Below are 16,921 nucleotides of genomic sequence, written 5' to 3'. Positions count from 1 at the left end.
CATTTTTCCATCACACTGTGCATATCAGTCAGCTGGTGGAAAACTGCAGCATGTGCTCACAGCATAGGGCAGAACAGAGAGAGCCCTTGCTGACCATGCCCATGCAAGAGAGACCCTGGCAACGAGTTGGCTCAGACTTATTCTTCTGGGAGAAAAAGTCATACCTTCTCGTAGTGGACTACTTTTAATGCTACAGAGCCCTCCTCAAGGTAGCTTCTGCTGACACGGTTGTGGCTGCCCTCAAGGGTGTATTTAGCCGCCATGGGATACCGGAGACTGTAATGTTGGATAATGGGCCACAGTACAGCTGTTCACTTTTCAAGGACTTTTCCACTGAGTATGGATTTACTCATGTCACAAGCAGCCCTAGATAACCGCAGGCCAATGGGGAGGCAGAGCTGGCAGTGGTGATAATAAAAGGACTGTGGAAAGGAGGAGGCGACAAAGCAAAGGTGCTGCTGACATATCGCACTACACCCCTGGAGAGTGGCTACTCCTCAGCATGACTGCTCATGGGAAGACAAATTTGCTCCAACATACCACAACTTCCAGCTGTCATGCTCCCAGGCTCACGTAACACTCAGCACTGCACTTCCCACAATCCCCCTCACACATCAGTCACTACCATGTGCACTCCGTCAGCCAACCCGGAGCCACTTCCTAGGAGTGGCTCCCCCGAGTTCTAATTACCATCACCTGCACCTTTTGTTTCTGTTTGTATTTATACCGCTTTGTTTGTTTTGTTCCTCGCACAGTAGTGCCTCCACATTTTGTGAGCCCACTAAGCGTTATTCTTCCGATTGTATTCTTGTGTATGACCCTTCTTGCCTTTCGTTTTTTTCCCATTTTACCTAGCTCTTGTGTTTGTTTGCTCGTTTTTCTTGCTTCCCGGTTTCTTGATTCTCGCCTGTTTTCCGATTACAATTTGCCTAGCCCTTGTGTTTAGATTGCCTGTGTTTTTCTGATTCCGGGTTCTTGGACTATTGCCCGTTTCCTGACCACGATTTGTCTAGCCCTCGTTACTGTTTTGGATTTCTCTGTATTGACCTGGCCTAGCTTTTGTATATTGTCTTTTCTCACTGTGTTCATTAAAACCTTGAGTTCATTCATAATCTGCAACCGTCTGGTTGGTTACAGCTGCATTACACCAGCAGCACTGCGTCCCCGGTGGCCAAACGTCAGAGGATTCCGAAAATCTGAAAACTAAGCAAAGGAGACTCAACAATGCCGCTACAACCTGCATCACAGAGCTCATCCTGTACCGCAGCTGCAGCCCAGTCAAAATGTGTGGCTGCCAAGAGAGAAGAAACAAGGAATTGTTATTCAGAAGGCAACAACACCCAGGTCTTACGGTGCTCAGCATAAATGAGTACACCCCCTTTGAAAAGTAACATTTTAAACTATATCTCATTGAACACAATTTCCCAAATGTTGACAAGACAAAGTTTAATATAACATCTGTTTAACTTATAACAGGGAAAAGTAAGGTTAATGATATAACTTAGATTACACATTTTTCAGTTTTACTCAAATTAGGGTGGTGCAAAAATGAGTACACCCCACAACAAAAACTACTACATCTAGTACTTTGTATGGCCTCCATGATTTTTAATGACAGCACCAAGTCTTCCAAGCATGGAATGAACAAGTTGGTGACATTTTGCAACATCAATCTTTTTCCATTCTTCAACAACGACCTCTTTTAGTGACTGGATGCTGGATGGAGAGTGATGCTCAACTGGTCTCTTCAGAATTCCCCAAAGAAAATAACTTCTTTCCACCACAAAGGTGAAGGCTACAAGAAGATCAGCAAAGCTTTACTTATCAGTCAGAATACTGTAGCAAAAGTGGTACAAAAATTTAAGAAATATGGAACTGCAACCATCTCACAGAGACGTCCAGTCACTAAAAGAGGTCATTGTTGAAGAATGGAAAAAGATTGATGTTGCAAAATGTCGCCAACTTGTTCATTCCATGCCTAGAAGACTTGGTGCTGTCATTAAAAATCATGGAGGCCATACAAAGTACTAGATGTAGTAGTTTTTGTTGTGGGGTGTACTCATTTTTGCACCACCCTAATTTGAGTAAAACTGAAAAATGTGTAATCTAAGTTATATTATTAACCTTACTTTCATGTTATAAGTTAAACAGATGTTATATTAAACTTTGTCTTGTCGACATTTGGGAAATTGTTTGTGTTCATTGAGATATAGTTTAAAATGTTACTTTTCAAAGGGGGTGTACTCGTTTACACTGAGCACTGTACATCATACATACTGATGAAGGACAGGTCAGATGAAACTGCACACACATGCGCTCAGTACAAGATACACAGCCCCAGACATCAACACCTGACACAACTGACACACCTGATACGACCCCAGAGCCAGGAAACACTGTTACATCCACTCACACCATCAAAGACACAAACAACCACAAACATACAGATGCAACTAACACATATGTGACATTCTCAGGCCGAGTGTCACGTCCTCCCGTGCCTCTGGATTTGTAAGAGACTGTTGTAGGAGACTGGTGGAAAAAAGAGAAATGTGATATGTGAAAAGAAAAGGAAAAGAGAAATGTTCTATTAATCTTTTGCAAAGATTGACTAATATAATGCTCATGTTTATAATTCAGATTTGTACATTTTGTGATACCTGTAAGGGAGTGTTACCTTTGAACCCTGTTTGTTGTTTCGAGGGGATTCTTACTTTAAGGGGGAGGTGTTCTGTAAAGAATATAGTTGAGCTGTACTGATGGTGTAACACGGACCCATTTGAATGTAACACAGTTTTCCAGTTCTGCTCTCCGTCTTGTTCTTATAGTTAGCACACAGTATAGTGATAACACTGTTCCATTAATAAGCCTTCTGTTAATTCTGTGATTCCTGACTGATTAGAATGCTGAGCAATTTTAGAAACATTTGTTTTGCAGATAGAAAGATTCAACTCGGCATTTAATAACCGTGGCAGATGAAAGTGCTTTTAAACCGAACCCTGTTTATCTTATTAAAGCTGCTTCATGAATCCATTAAATGTAACATCAAAAACAAGATAATATCATTGAGAAAGTTGTACAATAACAAAATATAGCTGTTTTAATTTATTCATTAGTTTAGTCCAGAATAATTTTGACCATCATGGTGGTTGGTGTCAGTTTCAGCAACTGGCTGATTGGAGAGTTTCATGGATGTGGAGGTGTTCCTTATACAGTGGACAGGGAGTGTGTATCATGAACTCTGGACTGCTTTAAGGGCATCGATCCTCATTGTGCATGTTTTGTTTTGTTTTTTGTCTTCAGCCTCCAAAAGCTGGTCACATGCAACACTGCGACATGGTGGCACAAGTCAAGCTGGGATTAAACTCAGGAAAGATGGGAGGAAACCAGGATCTGGAGATGTCAAGGGGTTCCAGATGTCAGATAATCAGTGATTGCAAAGGATTTGAAACCAAATATTAATTTATTTTATTGAGAAGGGGATGGGGTGAGGGGGTGGAGTTTGGAATATATATGGACCCGACGATTGTTGTTCTTTAAACCATGCTAAAGATATAAAGATATTAATTTGCAGTATATCTTAATGTAAATAAAACATCATAATGTCGTGATATTTATCGATAAAGAGTTGTGGGTGGTAAAAGAGAGCAACTGGACTTGCTAGAAGATTCTTGAAGACGTTTCACCTCTCATCCGAAAGGCTTCTTCAGTTCTGTCTGACTAATAGGGAGTATCAGGTATTTATCCTCTCATGGATGAAAAGCAATCCTAAGGTGTCATTGAGTCATTCTGTCGGTGTGGGTCACTGGGGGCTGGGTGTAAACGGCCTAGAGAGTCGTTGGGATGATCAAGGGATTGTTGGTTCTCTCTGTCCTCCTGTGAGTCACTCAGTGCGTTTACATGCACATAGAGAAAATCGAATTTCTGCTGTAGCTCGGCTGAAATCGAAGTTCTAAATGCCATGGAAACACCTTAGCTCAGCTGAAATCGAACCAAACTGGATTTCTCGTAATCGAGCTACGCGACCTAGATTATGCGATTGTAGCCGAGCTACTGAGTGCATGTAAACGCTGTCGAGCTACTTACTTCAGCACTGCCCCTTCCGGAAGTGACGAGTGATGAGACCACAAGCGGGAAACACAACAGCCTCGGTCGGCATGACAACAGTAGTAGTAGCGAGCAGCAGAAGAGGTACTGATAACTTTGGAACTGATAACTTTGTTTATACTCTTGAATAGCTCTTCTTCATGACGACATCCGGAAGTGTACCAACACGATGGGGCGTGTAGCGCCACCTGTGGCTCGGGTGCACAATGTACCTCACACAATAGCTCGATTTCCTTGTGGGCATGTAGGATTGGATTTCTCTGGCACCCCTGCTGGGACCCTTAGCTCGATTACCGACAGTAGCTCGATTTGGATGTGCATGTAAACGCACTAACTGAAAACAGCTGGGTTTTGGTGTGCATTCAGTTGTCTGGGAAGTGTGCTAAGGACTGCATTGTAGGTGGCTGATAATTGATGTATTAGACCACCTCCTCTGTTCAGTGATGGCCATTCCAGGTTGACAAAAATGGCTTTTTTAACTCCTCACTCATACCAATGATCCTCTCTGACTTGTCTTATTAGACAAGACAGAAGACTTAGCATCGAGGTGTACCGGAAACCCACACACACAGACCAGGACCTACTTTTTAACTCACACCACCCACTGGAACACAAATTGGGGGTCATTAGGACCTTGCAACACAGGGCTCAGAACATCCCTACAACGGTAGAGGGAAAAGAGAAGGAGCAGAATCACATCAAGAAAGCACTTCAGAACTGCAGGTATCCCAACTGGGCTTTCTTCAAGAGCAGAAAAAGGAACATAATGGACAAGGAGGATAACAGGAACAAACGCAAGAACATTGTCATTCCCTACATTTCTTGTCTATCTGAGAAACTCAGGAGAATCTTCGACAAACACAACATTCCGGTACATTTCAGACCCAGTAACACCCTGAAGCAGAAACTGGTCCACCCTAAGGACAGAATAGCCAGACACAAACAGGACAACATAGTGTATGCAATTCAGTGCAGTGAGGAATGCACAGCCTTGTATATTGGGGAAATAAAACAACCGCTTCACAGGTGCATGGCTCAACACAGGAAAGCCAGTTCCTCAGGCCAGGACTCTGCTGTCTATCGTCATCTTAACAACAAAGGACACTCATTTCAGGATTGCAACGTACGCATTTTAGCCAGAGAGGATCATTGGTATGAGCGAGGAGTTAAAGAAGCCATTTTTGTCAACCTGGAACAGCCATCACTGAACAGAGGTGGTGGTCTAAGACATCATTTATCAGCCACCTACAATGCAGTCCTTGGCACACTTCCCAGACAACTGAATGCACACCAAAACCCAGCTGTTTTCAGTGACTCACAGGAGGACAGAGAGAACCAACAATCCATTGATCATCCCAATGACTCTCTAGGCCGTTCACACCCAGCCCCCAGTGACCCACACCAACAGGATGACTCAACCACACCTTAGGATTGCTTTTCATCCATGAGAGGATAAATACCTGATACTCCCTATAGAGATCTTGCACGTGACGTCACATCCGCTCCAGATTGTAAGCAGTCGCCATTTTGTCGGTCAAACGCCATATTTCTGCCATCTTTCCAACACTGACTTTGTTTTTTTTTCGCCCAAATCTTCAAATATTACCGTGCCTCAGTGCCGGAGAGTTGTATGGCATATAAATGCCACAACAGGAGAGGTCAGAAATCGGGAAGAAAGTTTCATAGGCTGCCACGGGACCCTGACAGGCGTGCAAAGTGGATTGCTGCTATTGGCCGGGCCGATGCAAACAACAAGAACAAGGCATGGGAACCGACTGGAAAGAACGATCACTGGCGCCTGTGCAGTGACCATTTCATCTCAGGTTCACCATGTATTTATTTCAGTATATCCATGTGGTTATTCGCAACATAAGTTTATGACTTGCTCTAATAAAAAATTCAGGGAAGAGGGAACCTGAGAAAAGGCTTGGGGCGGGGGGGGGGGGGGGGGGGGTGGATTGGGTCTTTAGTGGCGTGACAATCAATGTAGTCTCTAGATATAAAATTATTTTACACTTTTAGGGGTCACATGTAGAGATAGATAACTTCATAAGTATCAAATCATAAATTCCTCGTGCTCAATTGCCACTAGTCAGTATATTTCTGTCTTTCAGGGAAGAAGAGTTCCATATCCACTGACACGGTCATGAAAACTACGTCCGGTAAGCCATAAGGGTCACTAATCCGTAGGTCGTTTATTTTAGACATATATCTAATTATCTGTTCATTAGAAAAATGAGCCGTGTAATCCGTCGGTTGAAATTTATCCATTTTGTACACGAGTGCAGCAGTATTCAGCGGTGTTTTTTACCAACAAAATGGCAGCTGTGTACTTTCCGGTCACGTGACTGCAAGATCTCCATTAGTCAGACAGAACTGAAGAAGCCTTTCAGATGAGAGGTGAAATGTCTTCAAGAATCTTCAAGCAAGTCCAGTTGCTCTCTTTTACCACCCACAGTTTACTATGACCTGGATGACTGAGAATCTTCACAGACATAGATAAAGAGTTGTCAAGACATGGTACATCCAGCAGACTCTGACTAGATCATCCAGCAGGGTGTGTGTTCATTTATAATTTATTTAAATATTAACAGTCACAAGGCTTCAGGAATCAGTTTTATCTGTGATCAGAATTTATTCACTGAGGTGATGAGTATGTCCATTAGAGGGAGCTGTTCCTGCCTACACAAAGAAGAAGAAACAGACACACACAGTGATGTTTCCATTGGGTTATTTATTTCTGGAGTTAAAAGATGAAAAGGGAACTTGTAATTTACTCATTCAAAGCACTTTCCTTCAGAGGAGCAGACAAAATTCCACTCTGAGCCAAAACCTGTCATGCATTCCTATCCTTATGGGGACATTTTGACTTGAAAAGATCTAAAATCTTATATATATATATAAAAAGCATTCGGCTCCCCACAGGCAAAGCCGAATGTTGCTCAGCTAGCTGAGTTAATGCTGGAGTGTGTGAACACAAGCAAAACATCAAACACACATCACAGAAAGGACAATGAGATCACTCAGGGGTGCCGCTAGAAATCTTGGGCCCTATGAAAGATTACAATTTAGGGCCCCCCCGGTAAAATTTTCAAGCGCAAGCAATTTGAAGTCTGTTTTTGGTTGGCACTTCTACTTTGCTATGCATGTGATCAGCTACCTAGCAAGTTTAGGTGATACAATTATTTGGTATATGAACATTTTAAATGCAGAACTGTCAGAATTAGACTGAATAGACTGTTGCCTTAAAATGAAAATTCCATATTTTGTTTCTTTTATGAGCAACTATTATTAGGCCACTCAGTAGCCTATGGAGTTCATCTCATCTCATTATCTGTAGCGGCTTTATCCTGTTCCACAGGGTCACAGGCAAGCTGGAGCCTATCCCAGCTGACTATGGGCGAAAGGCGGGGTACACCCTGGACAAGTTGCCAGGTCATCACAGGGCTGACACAGAGACACAGACAACCATTCACACTCACATTCACACCTACGCTCAATTTAGAGTCACCAGTTAACCTAACCTGCATGTCTTTGGACTGTGGGGGAAACCGGAGCACCCGGAGGAAACCCACGTGGACGCGGGGAGAACATGCAAACTCCGCACAGAAAGGCCCTCGCCGGCCACGGGGCTCGAACCTGGATCTTCTTGCTGTGAGGCAATAGCGCTAACCACTACACCACCGTGCCACCCCCCTATGGAGTTCATCTCGTCTCGTCTCGTCTTCTTCCGCTTTATCCGGGACTGGGTCGCGGAGGCAGCAGTCTAAGCATGGAAGCCCAAACTTCCCTCTCCCCAGACACCTCGGCCAGCTCCTCGGGAAGAACACCGAGGCGTTCCCAGGCCAGCCGAGAGACATAGTCCCTCCAGCGTGTCCTGGGTCTTCCCTGGGGCCTCCTCCCGGGAGGACATGCCTGGAACACCTCCCCAGGGAGGCGTCCAGGAGGCATCCGAAAAAGATGCCCGAGCCACCTCAGCTGGTTCCTCTCGATGTGGAGGAGCAGCGGCTCTACTCCGAGCTCCTCCCGAGTGACTGTGCTTCTCACCCTATCTCTAAGAGAGCGCCCAGCCACCCTGCGAAGGAAACTCATTTCGGCCGCTTGTATCCGCGATCTTGTTCTTTCGGTCATTACCCAAAGCTCATGACCATAGGTGAGAGTCGGAACATAGATTGACCGGTAAATTGAGAGCTTTGCCTTTTGGCTCAGCTCCTTCTTCACCACGACGGACCGGTAAAGCGACCGCATCACTGCGGAGGCTGCACCGATCCGCCTGTCGATCTCACGCTCCATCCTTCCCTCACTCGTGAACAAGATCCCGAGATACTTAAGCTCCTCCACTTGAGGCAGGACTTCTCCACCAACCTGGAGAGGGCAAGCCACCCTTTTTCGGTCGAGAACCATGGCCTCGGACTTGGAGGTGCTGATTCTCATCCCAGCTGCTTCACACTCGACTGCAAACCGCCCAAGTGCATGCTGGAGGTCCTGGCTTGAAGAAGCCAACAGGACAACATCATCCGCAAAAAGCAGAGATGAAATCCTGTGGTTCCCAAACAGGATTCCTTCCGGCCCCTGGCTGCGCCTAGAAATTCTGTCCATAAAAATTATGAACAGAACCGGTGACAAAGGGCAGCCCTGCCAGAGTCTAACATGCACTGGGAACAAGTCTGACTTACTGCCGGCAATGCGAACCAGACTCCTGCTCCATTCGTACAGGGACCGGACAGCCCTTAGCAAAGAGCCCCGAACCCCATACTCCCGAAGCACCCCCCACAGAATACCATGGGGGACACGGTCAAATGCCTTCTCCAGATCCACAAAGCACATGTGGACTGGTTGGGCAAACTCCCATGAACCCTCGAGCACCCTATGAAGGGTATAGAGCTGGTCCAGTGTTCCGTGACCAGGACGAAAACCGCATTGTTCCTCCTGGATCCGAGGTTCGACTATTGGTCGAATTCTCCTCTCCAGTACCCTAGAGTAAACTTTCCCCGGGAGGCTGAGAAGTGTGATTCCCCTATAATTGGAGCACACTCTCCGGTCCCCTTTCTTAAAAAGAGGGATCACCACCCCAGTCTGCCACTCCAGAGGCACTGTCCCCGACTGCCACACGATGTTGCAGAGGCGTGTCAACCAAGACAGCCCCACAACATCCAGAGACTTGAGATACTCAGGGTGGATCTCATCCACCCCCGGTGCCTTGCCACCGAGGAGCTTGCAAACCACCTCAGTGACTTCGGCTTGGGTAATGGACGAGTCCACCTCTGAGTCATCAGCCTCAGTCTCCTCAATGGAAGACATGACGGTGGGATTGAGGAGATCCTCAAAGTATTCCTTCCACCGCCCGACAATGTCCCCAGTCAAGGTCAACAGCTCCCCACCCGCACTGTAAACAGTGTTGGCAGAGTACTGCTTCCCTCTCCTGAGGCGCCGGATGGTTTGCCAGAATTTCTTCGAGGCTGACCGATAGTCCTTCTCCATGGCCTCCCCGAACTCCTCCCAGTTCCGAGTTTTTGCCTCCGCAACTGCCCGAGCTGCAGCACGCCTGGCCTGCCGATACCCGTCAGCTGCCTCAGGGGTCCCAGAGGTCAACATGGCCCGATAGGACTCCTTCTTCAGCTTGACAGCATCCCTTACTTCCGGTGTCCACCACCGGGTTCGGGGATTGCTGCCACGACAGGCACCAGAGACCTTGCGGCCACAGCTCCAAACAGCTGCGTCCACAATGGAGGTAGAGAACATGGTCCACTCAGACTCAATGTCCCCCACCTCCCTCGGAAGCTGGGAAAAGCTCTCCCGGAGGTGGGAGTTAAAGACCTCCCCAACAGAGTGCTCGGCCAGAAGTTCCCAACAGACCCTCACCATACGTTTGGGCCTGCCAGGTCTGTCCAGCTTCCTCCTCTGCCAGCGGATCCAACTCACCACCAGGTGGTGATCAGTTGACAGCTCAGCCCCTCTCTTCACCTGAGTGTCCAAGACATAGGGCCGGAGATCAGATGAAACCATAACAAAGTCTATCATCGACCTCCAACCTAAGGTGTCCTGGTGCCACGTGCACTTATGGACACCCCTATGCTCGAACATGGTCTTCGTTATGGACAACCCGTGACTAGCACAGAAGTCCAATAACAAAACACCACTCGGGTTCAGATCGGGGAGGCCGTTCCTCCCAACCACGCCCCTCCAGGTGTCACTGTCATCGCCCATGTGAGCATTGAAGTCCCCCAGTAACACAATGGAGTCCCCAGTCTGAGCACCCTTCAGTACCTCTCCCAGGGACTCCAAGAAGGCCGGATACTCTATACTGCTATTTGGCCCGTAGGCACAAACAACAGCAAGAGCCCTCTCCCCAATCCGAAGGCGCAGAGAGGCGACCCTCTCATTCACTGGGGTAAACTCCAACACATGGCGGCTGAGCTGGGGAGCTATAAGCAAGCCCACACCAGCCCGCCGCCGCTCACCATGGGCGACTCCAGAGAAGTGGAGAGTCCAACCCCTCTCGAGGAGCTGGGTTCCAGAGCCCAAGCTGTGCGTGGAGGTGAGCCTGACTATCTCTAGCCGGTATCTCTCAACCTCCCGCACAAGCTCAGGCTCTTTCCCCCCCAGCGAAGTGACATTCCATGTCCCAACAGCCAGCCGCTGTGTCCGGGGATCAGGTCGTCGAGGCCCCTGCCTTCGACTGCCACCCAATCCACACTGCACCAGTCCCCTACTGCTACCTCTGTGGGTGGTGAACCCACAGGAGGTCAGGCCCACGTCATCTCTTCGGGCTGAGCCCGGCCGGGCCCCATGGGCAAAGGCCCGGCCACCAAGCGCTTGCATACGAGCCCCAACCCCAGGCCTGGCTCCAGGGTGGGGTCCCGGCTGCGCCATACCGGGCGATGTCACGGTCCTTGATGGTTTCTCCATAAGGGTTTTGGTGAACTGCTCTTGGTCTGGCCTGTCAACTAGGACCTGTCTGCCTTGGGAAACCCTGACAGGGGCATAATGCCCCCGACAACATAGCTCCTAGGATCATTCAGGCACACAAACCCCTCCACCACAATAAGGTGGCAGTTCTAGGAGGGGCCGATGGAGTTCATTCAATCCAAATTAGGGTGCCACTCAAAAATGAAGTTCCTAATTTTCATTGTCCCAACCCCTAAATGTGCTCATAATGTGAAAAGAAAAAAAAAATGTGACAAAGTGTGGATGTATTATAATATTTACTGGTAGCTCAACAGTTCCAAAGTTATACAATATGTGTAATTTTCCGAAAAATTCTGATATAATCATATAATGTTAAATTTAACATAAAAAACCAGAATACTGCAGAAATCATGAAAATCTGTTACTAGCAGTTACTTCAAAAGTCAACAAATGATTTTTGAACACAAACAGATTAACACAAACAGTGACCAAAATGTCACAATGTAAATTAGTTGTCCGCAATTTAGTTGTCAACAGCAGCTGCAGTGAGTGCAGTCAAGGTGGATTTGTTACTGTTTGGAAAAAGTCATGGTGGTGTTTCTCCACGACTTGCAACAAGAACTGTTTTTGTTCTTCTTGATTGGTCAGGACTCCATTGAACGCCTGAATCAAGGCCACCCCTCGCTCAGCTGCATCGTTCACGACTTTCAGACTTCTCACTTCCTGTTGGCCAACAATGCAATCATTGTCACTGCTCCATGTATCTGGACTGTTCATGAGGAATTTCTGTGGTATGTTAAAGGCTGTGAAAAGCTGCTTGGTGTGTTGTGATACAAAGTCAAACAACTGCTTCTGAGGTACTGTGGGGTTGAAGGCAATGCGTCGAGGATGATATGTTGTTTTCTTGTCAAGGGCTTTCACCATGGCTGACTTCACCTTAGCTGACACTGCAGAGTCAAAGAATGCTAACAGAACATAAATCTCAGTCACGGATGACATGTCATGGAGGCACCACTGTGTTTATCTCATCTCATTATCTCTAGCCACTTTATCCTTCTACAGGGTCACAGGCAAGCTGGAGCCTATCCCAGCTGACTACGGGCGAAAGGCGGGGTACACCCTGGACAAGTCGCCAGGTCATCACAGGGCTGACACATAGACACAGACAACCATTCACACTCACATTCACACCTATGGTCAATTTAGAGTCACCAGTTAATCTAACCTGCATGTCTTTGGACTGTGGGGGAAACCGGAGCACCCGGAGGAAACCCACACGGACACGGGGAGAACATGCAAACTCTGCACAGAAAGGCCCTCGCCGGCCATGGGGCTCGAACCCGGACCTTCTTGCTGTGAGGCAACAGCGCTAACCACTACACCACCGTGCCGCCCGCCACTGTGTTTATTCCAAAGAAAAACAAATCTAAGCAAGAATATTAACATCAACAGATAAGTGGATAGAGCACACACTTAGTGATTTATATAATGTGATCAAACAGTTAAACTAAATAAGGTTTTATCTCAATATATAATAAGTGTTAATACACGCATGCAACAGCTACTGAATAGTTACTCTATGAAAACATTTCAGCCCATTGAGCTACCAAAAAATATGTATATATTTGTATGAAACTTGGAGTAATTACTGTGCTTCATAAAAGGAACAAAATGAGAGGGTGGGACCTGGAAAACATTGAAAAAAATTTTTTTGGCCATTAGAGTCAGTGGCACCCTAATCCAAATGTTTGTGTTGAGAGAAATTGCATGCATCACTGTATCAGTATGGATTTATAACATTCTGTATGCACATTATGGATACTCCAGAGCCCTCCAGCAAACATCATCAATAATCAGGATTACAAAATGTATTCCTTTGTTTCCTCCATTTATTGACTTACTGGATGTGATCAAATGTATGCCTTGATGAATAACTACACTAGTTTTTTGATACAGTTACAGAGTGCACTGCAAGAAATCCACTAAGTGTTTTTGGTTTCTTTTAGGCATCACACATTTATTAGAAAACACAGCAAATGTTCAAATATTCAAGTTAAATACTTAGCAACAGTATCAATAAATCCACACATGAACAATAGCAATGATATCTATGACCACAGCTAATGTGCAAAATATTAAAGTTAAATACTTAACAATATCAACAAATCCACACATGAACAATGGCAAAACATCTAGACTTAATTATACAATAAAGATACCTATGAAAAAAGGTGATTTTTTTTTCCACACACAGTGTTATCAGCTTTATTTCTATCTGCAAGTATCATGATACAGGCTAATCTTCATGATCGTATTGCTAGTGTTTCTCTCTTTCTCTTGGTCAGCTCTTCTTTCTCTCGATTTAAATGCCAAGGTCTAGACGCCGAGCCTTCCTTGTAGCAAAGTCATGAATCAAATCTTTGAAGCTCAGAGAGAGGGCCAATTCATTTTCAGTTGAGAGGATTGCCAGATTGTTCAACCTCTCCTGTGCCATTGTTGACCTGAGGTAGCTCTTGAGAAGTTTCAGTTTACTAAATGCCCTTTCTCCACCAGCAACAGTAACTGGGAGAGTGCAAAAAATCCTAATGGCAATACAAACTTCTCCAAAAATGCTCTGGAGTTGCATTCTGTAAATTGAATTGAGGAGATCAAGGCTGGTGCAATCAGAGGGGAAAGTGGCAGAAAATACTGTATTGAGATGCCTGATTTCACTCTCAAACTGAGGTGTGAGGTCCTTTGTGTACTTGCTTATGAGTAGCTGACACACAGCAGCAATATCTTAATAATGGCTGCAAATTCCTCAACAATGTTTGCTATGGTTTGGAACCTAGTGTCCAAGTCACTAATGATATGGTCCATGGCAGTGAAAAACACTGTTTCGAAATGTCTCTGCACAGTCTCCCTGAACTGTTTCTTCTGGGATCTCATCATAGAACCTCTTTCTCTTTTTCTCATGGCTGAGTTCTTTTTTGAAGTGAGGTGGAACCCCATTTCATTAGCAATCAATGTTGCCTCAGAGAGGAGGGAATCTCTACAGAATCTCTTAGAAATGCATGTTCATTTCTAAGAGCCTGCATCTCATCTTTGAGTGCATTTACATTGGCTGCCTCCACCTCAAGAGAAATTTTCCCTGACTGGAGTATCACATTCCTGCAATCAATACACTGCAATACTTTCAACCAAATAGTGAGAACAATGGCATCAAATGACAAAGTGCTTCCTCAGACCAACAGCTTCAGCTCTAGCATCATTTGAAAGACTGCATGTGCTGAGTATGGAACTAAGGGCCTCAATGACACTAGGTAAGTGTTTTGCTACCGGTTTAACAGCATCAATTCTTGCACTCCAGTGAGTGTCAGACAAGCTGTGGAGAGAGCAGCCGGTAGTTTCTTTGTATATGGCCCATCGTTCTGGACTGGCACTTACAAATTTGTAAAGACAATTGATGAAGCCAAAAAAAGCTGACACTTCCTCACTTGATCCTGCAGCATGTATCCCAGTGAGATTTAACGTGTGGGAAGCACAAGGTGAAAATGTGGCCAGACTGTTCTTTAGTATTTGGGCTTGTACTCCCTTAACTTTCCCAGACATGTTTGCACCGTTGTCATAGCCTTGTCCCCTGCAATCACCAATATCTATCCCTAGTTTCTTCAGCACATCCTCTATCATCCCTTCTATTTCACTCCCTGTTTTTTTTGTGAAATTGTTTGAATTCAATAAATTCACTGAGATACTACTGAGACAGTAATGCATGCAAGTTCTCTCAACACATGAACAGTGTGATTGAATGAACTCCATACTAACTTACCGAAGAATAGTTGCTCATAAAAGAAATGTCTTTTCATTTTAATGTAAGTCTTAATAGTCTAATGCTTCTTACTGTAGCCTAGCAATTAAAATAGTTTTTAACCCTAAATCCTTTATTTATGGATTGTATGCTCACCTCCTTCTCCTTCAACTGGGATTTGGGTTGAGGGCTGGGGTCCTATTCCTGAGGCTGAATGGGCACCTCATTAGTTTTGAAACCAGTTATTAGCACCAGTATCATGTAGGCTAGCCTAATATTTTACCTCACGTATTAGCCCAGTGGGCTAGTTTATTGCACAAGTTTAGCTAGTTCTGTGCAGACCTTCTACATTACATTCATCTGATCTTCCATCTTCAACCCTTTTTCTCCCTTTCAGCTTTCTGCTGTTTCTCCTTCCGTTTTTGATATCCGGACTTCATAATTTATCTCACCACCATCACACCTGCTCCTGCTTAGCAACTTCTGGAATGTCCAGCTGTGCTGCGCGCGGAGAGAAACTGCCAGCTGCTGTGAGCTGCGCTAATAGTGGCGTTGTCAGTGTTGCCAGATAGGAAATATGCAAGTATCGTACCAAAACCTCAAAATTATCTTTTTTTTTGTGAGAAATTATCGCACACAATCAAAACGCATGCAATATAGTTATTTTAGCTGTATTTTAATTTCCAAAGAATATTACTTAAATTTTTAAACAGTAATTCGCAATTTTCCCGTAGTAGAGGGAAAACTATGACACAAAGAGAAAATAAATGCACAATTACCATAAGACTAGAAAGATTCGAATTCAACCTCCAGGTTCCCTCGTCACCCGATGCCACGCTCACTTGTGCAGATGTTGTTGGTTGGGTAATCCTGTCACGGTAGAGATTGGATGCCGTCATGGACCGCAGCATGGTGCTCGTCGGTTTGAAGGCATGGCACCCACCAGCATTCCTCACACACTCTGATGTGTGCACAAGTCCATTCAGAGTGTCTGTAATGAGCCGGTTTCGTGATTTTGTTTTTATGAGATTGACTTTGGAAAAAACTCGCTCACATGATGCATTGGAGTGGGGAAACACAAGCACATACATCTGTGTATGTCTTTTGATGGCACCTGAGTGGAAAGCCTGCGAAATGATTCTTGGGGATCAGAGAGAGAGAGAGGGATGCGTGTTTGGACAACCAACTGAAAACTTTGAAATTATCATACATTTCAGATTTTTTCCCATTATTGATCGTACATCGTACAGAGGGCAAAATTATCGTACAAATACGACAATTATCGTACATCTGGCGACACTGGGCGCTGTGCACACATGGAGCTACACTGTCCCCACCCACAATCAGACTGTACCATTACTAAAAAGGGTGGAGGGGTGAAATGACAATATCATAAATAATTCAAGGAAAATGTTATAGCAAATCATAGCCATGTATAATTTGCATATTTTAACAGATGAAATGAAATATTTTATTTCAAAAACTTACACAAGGCAATACTATTAAAATAATATTAATATCCCTCACAGGCCCCCCTGTCAGTGCCAGGCCCTTAGAATCGTCCTAACTTCCCCCCCCCCCAGCGACGCCCCTGAGATCACTGTCTAGAGAATTTGGGAAATTAATGAAAGATACTCATCAGAGCATAATAATAAAGCCCACAGTTTGTAGGGGTTCAGGGCATGGACGTCGTTAGGTCCATTTTAGGGGGCTTAAGCCCCCCTAAAATGTTCCCAAGCCTCCCTCTAATTTTCAGTGTTATATATATATAATAGTACAGACTTGCACATAACACAAACCAGCAAGAAAACGAGTCAAACAATTATATGTTTACAAGTTCTAGCTACAACACGAAAAAAATTATCGTTGTTTCCCAGCATAGCCAGGTAGGTGGGCATGCGCGGTTCAGGCGGGAGCTGTATGTTATTAGGCCTACTTGCTGTAACGTTACGTTCCTGAGGCCGGCAGAGCTGTTAAGAGAAGAAGAGGACTTAATTCACAGTGAATGATACAGTGAACAAGAGATTATAAGTTGATGTCAGTCATTGTTAATTGCTTAACGTTACCTACGTTTATCTAAGGGGAAGAAAATGTGATGTTGTAGGCTACTTGTCCCTT

Source organism: Neoarius graeffei, chromosome 22 (assembly GCF_027579695.1).
Source record: "Neoarius graeffei isolate fNeoGra1 chromosome 22, fNeoGra1.pri, whole genome shotgun sequence".
NCBI lineage: Eukaryota > Metazoa > Chordata > Actinopteri > Siluriformes > Ariidae > Neoarius > Neoarius graeffei.
Note: the sequence above shows the minus strand (reverse complement) of the source record.